A 10,235-nucleotide genomic window follows, 5' to 3' on the forward strand; every position below is an offset into this window, starting at 1 on the left:
AAAGCTCTGAAGTTGGGCAAATGTGTTGAGCAGTCAGGAATCAGAATTTTTTTATTCTTTTAAATGTACTACTTTTTAGGACACACCTTACTGAAGCACAATGCCAATTGAATACTTTTTTTTTTTTTTTCTGGCCTTGTAGATTTCATAAAAGGGAGATTATCTGCAGAAAAAAAAAAAAAACAAATCCCGATGCTTCATTTCTTCAATCACAACTTTTCCCTTCCATGGTCTTCCTTGTTCCTGTTCAGTAAAGGAGTTGTGGCTACTGCTCCCAGAAAGCAACAAAGAAGCTGGGAAGCAAGATTTTGTGGACAAAGCAAGCTAGAGGAAAAAGCCCTGACCAGATGGCAGATCAGTTTTCTCAAGCCCTCTTTCAGCAATTGGCAATGCTGCCAGAAGATTCAGAGAGGAAAATGCTTTGGTTTTGTTTTTTTCTTGGAGGGTTGATGTCCCCTTAACAATAGGACTGACTGCACAACCAAAAAGTCCTTGGCTGAGGAAAACTCTAAGCTAGCTGAGATGCCCATGTACTCCTCCTGTGCCCTAAATGCCCAAGCTCCCCTCGTCCTCCCCTCCTAAGTGATGAAGAGCAGAAGAGATGAATCTCCATTCACAGGGGAAGCCGTGAGACCGGGGGACCTGCTTACAGCTGGCATCGCGCAGCCAGGGACAGGTACAGTTGCCACTGATTTATATGCCACTAATGAGAAATTTTTGCAACATAATTCAAGCAGCACTGCATGGGTATGAAATCAGGGCGAAAGCCAGTTGAAAAGCAATGGCATAGCAGCTGGTTCGTTTGAAGGACTAATTATGGGATGGAGTCTCACACATCTGGGTCATCGCTGCACATCCATCTCAGTTGCATACTAGCGACAAGGTCATTACTCTTTGATAGTTCCTTGGTGACAGACACAAAATGACTCTGCAGGTCCAGACCACTTTGCAGTGCACCGGTCTCCTCCTTAGAGTACCCCGCATGACAGGGGCTAATTGATCTTTGCATTGGCAGCATGAGCAGAGATCTCGGGGCTGATCTGCTTGGGAATGACATCCAGATTTGATGCACTGCAAGAGGCCAGCCTGGAAGAAGGCTATCCCACCAGCTCCCCAGCCACACCACTTCTGCAGCCATCAAGACAACTGAAAATCCTTCCATGATCTTGTTCAAACACATGCGACATGGCAAAACAAAATGGGCTTTGGCAAAGGATCCTTAGTGGCAGAGCGCACACAGTGCAGCTGCTTCACCACTTTCTCCACCTTTATGTGGCTGCAACCCTGAGTTGCGCTTACTGTCTGAGAGATCCAAAAAAAGCCTGGCAACACAGCCTGGAGAACTGTGGACAGTCAGGCCCTAGTAGTTAAAGATCCATGGCCTAAAAGGGAAGTAAAATCTTTGTAGGGAAAGACATGCACCCACTTCACAGCTGCAGCAGCCCCTCTGCATCTGGAGTAAGCAATGGGAAACTCTCAGATGGTGCCGGAGGAGGTACACGGCACGGGGGCGAGCTACAGGCTGCTGCAGGGCACAAGCCAGCGGTCATCTGAAACACTGAACAGCACCATGAGTTCAGTTCTGCAGCCAATGCATGTAAATAACTCCTGGTGAACTGTGCTCGGGTTAAAAACCAAGTTCACCCTGCTCATGGCTTTGATTTGAATGTGGGTTCACCAACTGTAACCTAGAACGTGTCAGCAAGAGAGAGGGTCTGAAATCCTCAGTGCTTGCTGCATAAACAAACTAATTTGCAGCCTGACATTTTAGCTGTGTCCTATGTAGCTGATTTTCTGCTTATTCAATACCCTGAATCAAAACACTTCATAGCTGTGCAATAATAAATAAGGTATTAATACTACGCACCACAGGTGCTCGGTCCCTGATTTTTTTCTTCTAACCCCAACCGGGGCTCTGAAAAATATGTAACTTTTTTTATAACTAACTTAGTGTTTTCAATCACTGGAAATAATTACTATCATGAACAGACAGCAGCATGCACAGGGCATATATAAGACCGCAAGGGGAGAGTGCAGGAAAGAGAGAGAGAGAACAAGAGAGAAGATAAGATACTGTCAAATACTCAAGATACTTCCAGCCTAGATTTCTGTTTTTCATGTACGAGAACAAACAGTTTTCAAAATATTCCTCTGTGAAGAGGAAGTAACTCTGGGGGTCCAGAACGCACTCCTACTTTTTGGATGCTCTCTGCCCCTGGCTGTCCTGGGGGGCTGAGACGCTGGCTTCTCCCTCAGGCTCTGCCAGGTCACACCAGATGCAGTTTTCATGACAAAATGAAAATTTCATGGCTGGTCAAGGTTTAAGTCCTAGTTTGGTTTTTTAATCATTTGATTTCGTCAGTTCCTCCTCTACCCAGCTCACACAACTTACCATGTGGTGGGTGGGTGGGTGGGTGGGTGTGTGGGTGTGTGTTCTTTCCCTTTTCTTTCACTATCTTATCACAGACACGCTAGTGGTGACCTGAGGATAAAAAGGATAGAGAAAAATCAAGGGTGCTGCAGTGGGCAAATGCTACCGCTGAGGCCAGCTGGCCCCTGACAGATCTCGCTCGACTATTTCTGACATAGTTATAGTGCTCAGCCCCACGAACCTCACCTTGACCAGGTACTCAGAAAAGAGCTCTGGGATGCACACCCAGAGTCTGCTGTTCCTTCGTCCTTTTCATGCCATCTTGTCCCATCACCGCTGTTCATCAGAAACAGTAACTCAGGTTGACAATATTCCTACTAAAGACAGGAGCTATTGAATTATCTAAGGACAAAGCTAAATGCTAGCTTTTAAAGGATAACCGATCTACTAAAAGCAAGTATTGTTTTGGACATGCCATGTCATATTTATCATGCTTGGCTTCGCATTGCACTGTTATTGCCTGCGATGTCATTTGAACAACATGAAGTCGCATGGCACAACATGACAGATGCCTCAGCAATGAGGGAAAGACACTCTCTAGATTCCAGGTCCATTATAGCTCATCCCCAATAAAAGATTCAAGGGATACGAACGACAGTGTGTCTGCAGACCGTAAGTGACTCGAGTCTCCCCAGTTATCTGCAGAAAACAGATCTCCTCGGTTCACCTGCTTTTCACATAATTGACGTTCTATTTGGGTCCATTAAACGTGATTTCATCATCATCTTCTACCAACCAACCTGATTACAAAGTAGGAAAAGCCTTTCTTTCAGCTTTTTGCCCATAATAACAGTCCTGAGGAATGTGCTGGGTAGAGACAGACTCCCTTTTAGCACAATACTGATCTTAATCCCTGATTTACCAGTAGAAAATCTCCCCTCCTTTAGGAAAAGGCATCACCTCAAGCAACACAGGAACACTCTGCCAGTCTTCAGAGGAGTAGACCGTCCTCGTCCTTTCCAATGAGATTTGCTCTCTTAAATGTTCCTTGAGAAACTTCAAAAGACAATAAATCATTGAGAATGGATTGTAATAAAAAGTATCCTAGAAGAAACTGCATCCATGTGTATTCAACTCTGAATTATTAAAAGCTTTCTAATTTTTACTCTCTTTTAGTGGCAGAGGAAAGGGAAAGCAGACAGGTTATCTCTGCCTTTCACTGAAAATTACCTCCTCTTTTTCCAGAAATATCCAAAAATGGAAGGGAAAAGTAGCTCCATTTCCACAGATAGTTTCTGATCTGAAATTCAGAAAAAAACCCAGCATTTTCTTCCAAAGAACCTGGCACTTTTAGAGGAAATTAAAACATCGGTGAGCATTTTAATCACCTTCCTAAAAGCCCGTTTTCCAGTTGGAAAGGGCTTTCACCAAGAACAACAATAAAACCCTCCCTTCAGGCTCCAATTCCCCAGTCCCCATGACCTTGTAGCTCCTCACACCCATCACAAAGGCTCGGCCACGGGAGCAGGTTGTGAGGATGAAGCTGGTTCTCTGCTTCAAAAGCAGAGCTAGTTCCCTGTAGGTACTCACGGCCCATCCTGCAGATCCTGCCATTTTTCATGGCCTTTTAATATCACCTCCACATCTTTTTTTTATTCCAATATTAATGGACTCGCTTATCCTGCTCTGTGCCCCACATATTCGCTAGATGAATACAATAAATTGGCAAGTCCGGTCTGACTGGCCATATGCTGTTCAATTTGTATCCGCTGGTGTCCTGACCTCGCTTTTGTCCGAGCTGCTAAAAAGTCCAACCGAGTGGCTGAAATATTCTCCTTTATCTGAAGCTAAGGAAACTATTCTTTCCCCTTTCACAAAACTTAAATTGCTTTTCAAAGAAAAAAAAAAAAGAAAAAAAGAAAAAAAAAGTGGTTTATTATTTTGCTCCTCAAATATCTGAGGAAATACACAGAAAATGCCTGGCACATATGGTATTTTTATGTGGCTTATTTTTTTAACTTGTCTACAAGTCTGCACAGAATCATTACTATTTGGCACGCAGCAAAAGGAGGTCTCCTGTGCATAACATGATTTAGCCTGGCCGATAAAGTGGAAGTGGATTTCTACATTGCATATTAAGTTCTACCGGATACCATTTGCACAAGAGAGTAAAATTGCAGTTTCATGTTCTTCTATGATGATACATTTCCCGTCAGGCAGCCTCATCTCTCTCTTCCTCCAAATATTAAAATTTCTCCCAGCAGCGACTCCACATTTCCCCCCCTCACTCCCATCTTGCCTCGCCCAAGGCCGTTACTCTTGTTTGCAGGGAGTTGCCAGCCAGAAGCCGGGCCCTGGGGTCCCCTCCCGGGGGAGCGGGTTGGGTGGCCGTGGGGACAAGCAGAGCCCTGGCAGGGGGGGTGCAGCACCCCAGGGCCGCTGCAGCAGGAGCATGGAGCTTCACCAGACAGGGCCTCTCTCCACCTCTCCGAGGCTCACGCTGCCGGGGCACCGGGGACACTCCTGCTGCATCCTCCCACTCCAGCTGCCTTTTCCCCAACCTCCCCCACTGCCGGCAGAAGTCCCAGGCTGCCCAGATCCCAATCCACCTTGCACACAGGTGGTGGGGTTCCACTTGCTCACCTTGCACTAAGTATTCTGCATACCTGCCACGCGGCGTGCGGCCTCCCACGTTGTGTCCGGTGCCCCGGGAGCTGCCAAGCAGTGAGGGTCCTGCTCCCCAGCGTGCAGCCCACCACGGCATGGCACAGTGGAGATCGTGACGCCTTCCCAAAACACAACGGCTACAGCTGGCGGGGCTGGGCGCGCTCTGCGCTGGGTAACGAGTTGGCGGGATGGCCGAGTGGTGGGGAATGGAGTTACCTCTGTTGGTGCCAGGCACTCATGGTGTCCCCCAGGGCTCCGTGCTGGGGCCGGTTCTGCTTGATATCTTTACGGGCAGGATGGACGAGGGGATGGCAGGCCCCTCAGTCTGGGGCTGGCACCCAGCCAGGGGCTCTACAGGGGCAGGGGGCAGGCCGGGCCCAGGGCCCGAGGCCACCGTGTGAGGGTCCCCAGGGCTCAGCGCCGGGCCCTGCCCGCGGGTCACCCCAGCCCCAGGCAGCGCCGCAGGCCGGGGCACAGCGGCTGGGCAGGGCCGGGGGGAAAGGGCCCGGGGGGGCGGCTGGGGCCGGCTGGGCACCAGCCCCCGGCCTGCCCGGGTGGCCGAGGCGGCCGGCAGCGCCCTGGCTGGTGTCCGGAGCGGCGTGGCCGGCAGGGCCGGGGCAGGGAGCGTGCCCTGCGCTGGGCACCGGTGCGGCCGCCCCTCGGGCCCCGGGGCAGCTTCGGGCCCCTCACGTCAGGCGGGACGCGGAGGGGCTGGAGCGTGTCAGGAGCTGGGCTGGGGGCTGGGGAAGGGGCTGGGGCACAAGGCTGATGGGGGGCGGCAGGGGGCACGGGGGGGCTGTAGGCAGGGGGGGTCGGTCCCTTCTCCCAGGGAACAAGCGACTGGACAAGGGGCCACGGGCCCAAACTGCAGCACAAGAAGTTCCATCTGAACGTGAGGCAGAACTTCTTTCCCTGGAGGGTGGCAGAGCCCTGGCACAGCTGCCCGGAGAGGCTGTGGGGTCTCCTTCCCTGCAGACATTCACATCCCGCCTGGACGTGACTCTGTGCGACCTGCTCTGGGTGACGCTGCTTTGGCAGGGGAGGGACCAGAGGTACCTTTGACCCCGACCAGTCTGACATTCTGTGATCTGTGCCGCTAGAAAGACCAGCCTGTGGCCAAGGTGGGAAATGGCTTCTGCTGGGACAAATCCCATCAGCACTCTGAGCCTCACTGCCCAGGATCACAAAACCCACTCCATCACTGTGCATGTTGAACCAACCAGCCAGTCTGGCCTCTTCTTCCCCAGAAGCTTTTGGTCGGCTTCAAACAACCCTGGATGAAAGGCAGAGGCTCCAGTGGCATGACAAATGTCACTGCAATAGAAGGAGCAGACTGATGGGAGGGAAATGTTACGGTGACCCACGAGCAGCCCTCAGAGAAACCCTCTGGCAAGAGGTAACCAGGTTTCATGTCCTCAACCACTCGCTGGGTGCAGACGCTGCTGGTCCTGGTGCTAGTCGATGCAGCATCACTTCTTCCCATCCCATGTGTATTCGTGAGGCGCCCACTCTCCCTTGCTGGGCTCCCCTCCCATGGCTGCCACAGCTCCTCTCATTAACCAGCCCTTCACCCACCTGCCTTCACCGAGCTAGATTGCTTCACGCCACACCTTTAAAGTCAGTGGGAGCTTGGACTGAAATTCAATAAGCTGAGGACGACCTGTACGGTCCCTGCCGTTCTTCCTTTCCCTATTAATTCCTCTCTCCTTCTTTTCCCATCATATTGTTTTACCAATTACTCCATGCCTAATAAATTACCACTAATGCTGCAGCATCAAACATTTATTATCCTGAGCACCACGTGACTAATGAGTGAGTTAACCTCCAATTTCTGTCCGTGTAATTCACGCACATTGATTTTACATGAAAAGAACTCTTGACTTACATTGGATGACCCTGATAAATTTAATCTCTTTAATGCTGCTTCTTTCTAAATAAATGTAAAATGTTTTCCTCTACAAAGTTTCTCACCAGTAAAACTTGCATTGCAACTTGGCAAAAAACCTCCTCTATTACTCTGCCAAATAAATCAATAAAACTAAAAGAAAAACCTAAACCTGCATAAAAAGCCTCCGATTCCTCCAAGCGCTGGCAGCTCAGCCAGCCTGACAGCGCAGTTACAAACGTGACAGGTAATCAGAGCTGACAGCTGGTGTCAAAACCCGCAGCTGGAATTTAGCGGCAGGCTGGGATAGGTACGAGTCTGGGGCTCTCTTATTCTTATTCTTATTCTTATTCTTATCACCCCTCCTTTCCCCCATGGCATCACCTCAGGGCCTGTGACCGGAGTGGCAAGGCTGGGCAGGGAGCACAGGGGCAACACGGCACCTCCCAAGCCAGGGGACCCCGAGAATCCTCTCGCGTGGGTGGCAATGGGCCTTGCAGCTACATCAGCGCCGCCGCCCCTGGCTTTGCTTTACTCTGTCAGAGGGCTAACAGGGAAACCATGCTTTGGATTCTGTGCTGGCTACCATGGGGTGCTGCAGCTTTTCCCTAGGATGCACACAAGGCTGGGAGTTTTACACAGTCAAAACCTTGCAGAACCTTTGCAGAAGGCTCACGACAGGAGTTAGGGGAGTGTTTATTTAGATTACAAAGACGGCACACCTATCTTCTCTGTCACCCATATGTACCACGTACAGTGGAACATTGACACAGAAAGGCTCTGGCAGACAGGCTGCAAAGTGCAAACCAGCAAGGGGCTGGAAAGCCAGCTTGTCTAGCAGCCGGGACTACAGCCAGGCCATAGAAAACCAAAGAAAAATTAATTTTGAAAAGAAAAAAAAAAAAGGTGGGGGGAGAAATTTTACTACAGGAAAGGTACGTAGCTGAGTATGGCCAGGGTTGCTCCTTCCATGGGGAAAGAGAGAGAGAGGAAGAAGGACTGGAGTAGAAACAGAGACAGGGAGGAGAGCTGGGCTTGCAGCTCCTCTGGCTTTGCAAGGGAGAAGGCTGCTGGGAGAGCAAAAGCCTTGAGCAGTGTTGCTGGGAGCAGTGGCCTCCCTCCCTCCCTCCCCTCCACCACCTGCATCTCACACCTCTGCTGCAGGAGAGGCTGGCAGCAGCCTGGGCCACCTCTGCTAGAAACTGCCACCACTTTAGACTCCTGCCCTTCTCCCACGGTGCGCGAGACCCCATCAGAGCAAGGTGAGCAAAAATGCCTCCTCCTCACCCAGGCTCTTGAGGTCCCGGCCAAAAAGAAGGGAGAAAGCAAGGAAGTGAGCGAGGCAGGAGCAGGGCCGACAGCAGCCATCCTTCGGAAACACACATGGCTCAGGAAGGGCGGATCAGGTAGTGTGCTGAGGAGCACCAGTGGAAGGAAACAGAAGGGATTTGTTTAGGTTGTTCCTTTAAAATATGTCCACTCCCCTCTGAGCCTGCATATTTCACAGTCTCAGCATACTTTCCTTGTTGACAACTCTGGCAGACTCGGTAATTTTTTTTTCCTAAGTGAACTCACTCACCAAAGCATTTTTCAGGCTCCCACAACTCAAGGAATAGAAGCTGCAGCCTGAAAAAAAGCAAGGAACAAAACCAGTCACACCGCAGAACGTTCAGGGGCTCAAACATGCAGTGCTTGAAATGGCTAATTCATGTGCGTTATTCTGAAGTCATTAGTTTCTATTCCTTTTCATGGTAAAATAATTAAACTACTTTGTTTTCTGCGTACAAAAAAAAAAAGGGGGGGGGGGCGGGAATGAGGATCACAGCCATTTAGACTCCAAGTAGGTGTTTTTAATCTACAGGATGCAGGAAAATTGTGGAAGAATTCTATACACCCAAGTATTCAACAGTAACGCATTTCCACTACCCGAGTATTAGAATTTTATATGCCCAGGTATTAGAAACATCCGCGTTGCGGCGAGAAGTCCTGTTACCAGACAAACATCAAGAACAGAAGATAAAAAGAAATCTACTGTGCTGGAGAATGTCAGTATATGGATGAGCAACCCAAGTCTGTGCAACTTTGTAATATTTTCCCTGACGATAACAGCTTTGGCTCAGACCTGGGAACAGTTATGTATTATTCTAAATAAACAGCTTGGTATTTCTCCATGCCAAGCAGCTCCGTTTGGTGCTTCGCAAAAGCTTGAAAACACTGTCCCGCTGCCACCACCCCCAGTGCATTGCTATTCCCCCAAAACAGCCCTTCTAGCCCTACGATTTTTTATCAAAAAAAAATGTCCCGGAGAATCCAGTCTGGGCAACCAGAGCGCCCAGTTAATTGCCACATCACGGGCAGTGAATCGCATCTCCTGGTGCTCCCTCCATCCATCCAGCGGCCCAGGCAGCATCGGCCTCAGCCTTCTTCCTTTGAAATAATAAGATAAGAATGAGAAGAATGGAATGGAATAATCATCGTCTAAAATATTATTAAAAATAACAATAATAAAAATAATGATGAGGGGAAGAGGGAGAGTTTAAATACTTATCTTTAAAGACCAGTCTGATGTTGCATGGGGCACTTGCTCGGTGGAAGGACTGCTGGGAGATTTGATTCACCATGTGTGAATGTATTTACATATGCTAATTATGATGGTAATTCCTGCACATAATTATCAAGATATTAATAATATATAAGCACAACTATACCAATATTATATTTTTATATTTGCTATGTTGTGTTAATATTAATATATGATTTTAATGATGATAATAAAATTTATTCTAGCAATAACTTAATTTTCTAAAATGTTTTGTTATTATATTTGCTATGGCATATTAACGTTATTATATGATTTTAATAATAATCATTGTATTGATTCTAGTAATAATTGTTCATTATTATTATATTTACTATGGCATATTAACAAAGTATGCTTTTAATACAAATTATATTTATTCTATTAATAATTTAATTTTTATATATTTTTATTATATTTGCCATGACATATTATTATATTAATAATTATGATGATTCTAGTAATAATTACATTTTTAAATTTTTGTTATATTTGTTATGGCATATTACTATTAATATACCTATATTATTTTAATAATTATGTTGATTCTAGTAACAATTGAATTTCTAAAATCTTCGTTATTCTTATATTTGCTATATCATATTAATATTAATGTATCATTTTAATAATAACTACATTGGTTCTAGTAATATCTTTTAAGAACTTACTATATTTGCTATAGCACATTAGTATTAAGATATTTTTAAATAACAATCATATTGATACTCGTAATA

At 47.3% G+C, this 10,235-nt stretch overlaps 1 long non-coding RNA gene across 1 annotated transcript in view; it reads right to left on the bottom strand.

Annotated features, from left to right (window-relative positions):
* The window catches only part of LOC114016187 (uncharacterized), a 52,632-nt gene that overhangs the window by 14,252 nt on the left and 28,145 nt on the right, over positions 1 to 10,235 (bottom strand). Inside the window, exon 8 of the long non-coding RNA XR_008733569.1 lies at positions 8,503 to 8,549. This is a non-coding gene — a long non-coding RNA (uncharacterized LOC114016187). The remainder of the gene's footprint in view (positions 1 to 8,502; positions 8,550 to 10,235) is intronic.

Source organism: Falco cherrug, chromosome 8 (genome assembly GCF_023634085.1).
Source record: "Falco cherrug isolate bFalChe1 chromosome 8, bFalChe1.pri, whole genome shotgun sequence".
NCBI classification, from domain to species: Eukaryota; Metazoa; Chordata; class Aves; order Falconiformes; family Falconidae; genus Falco; species Falco cherrug.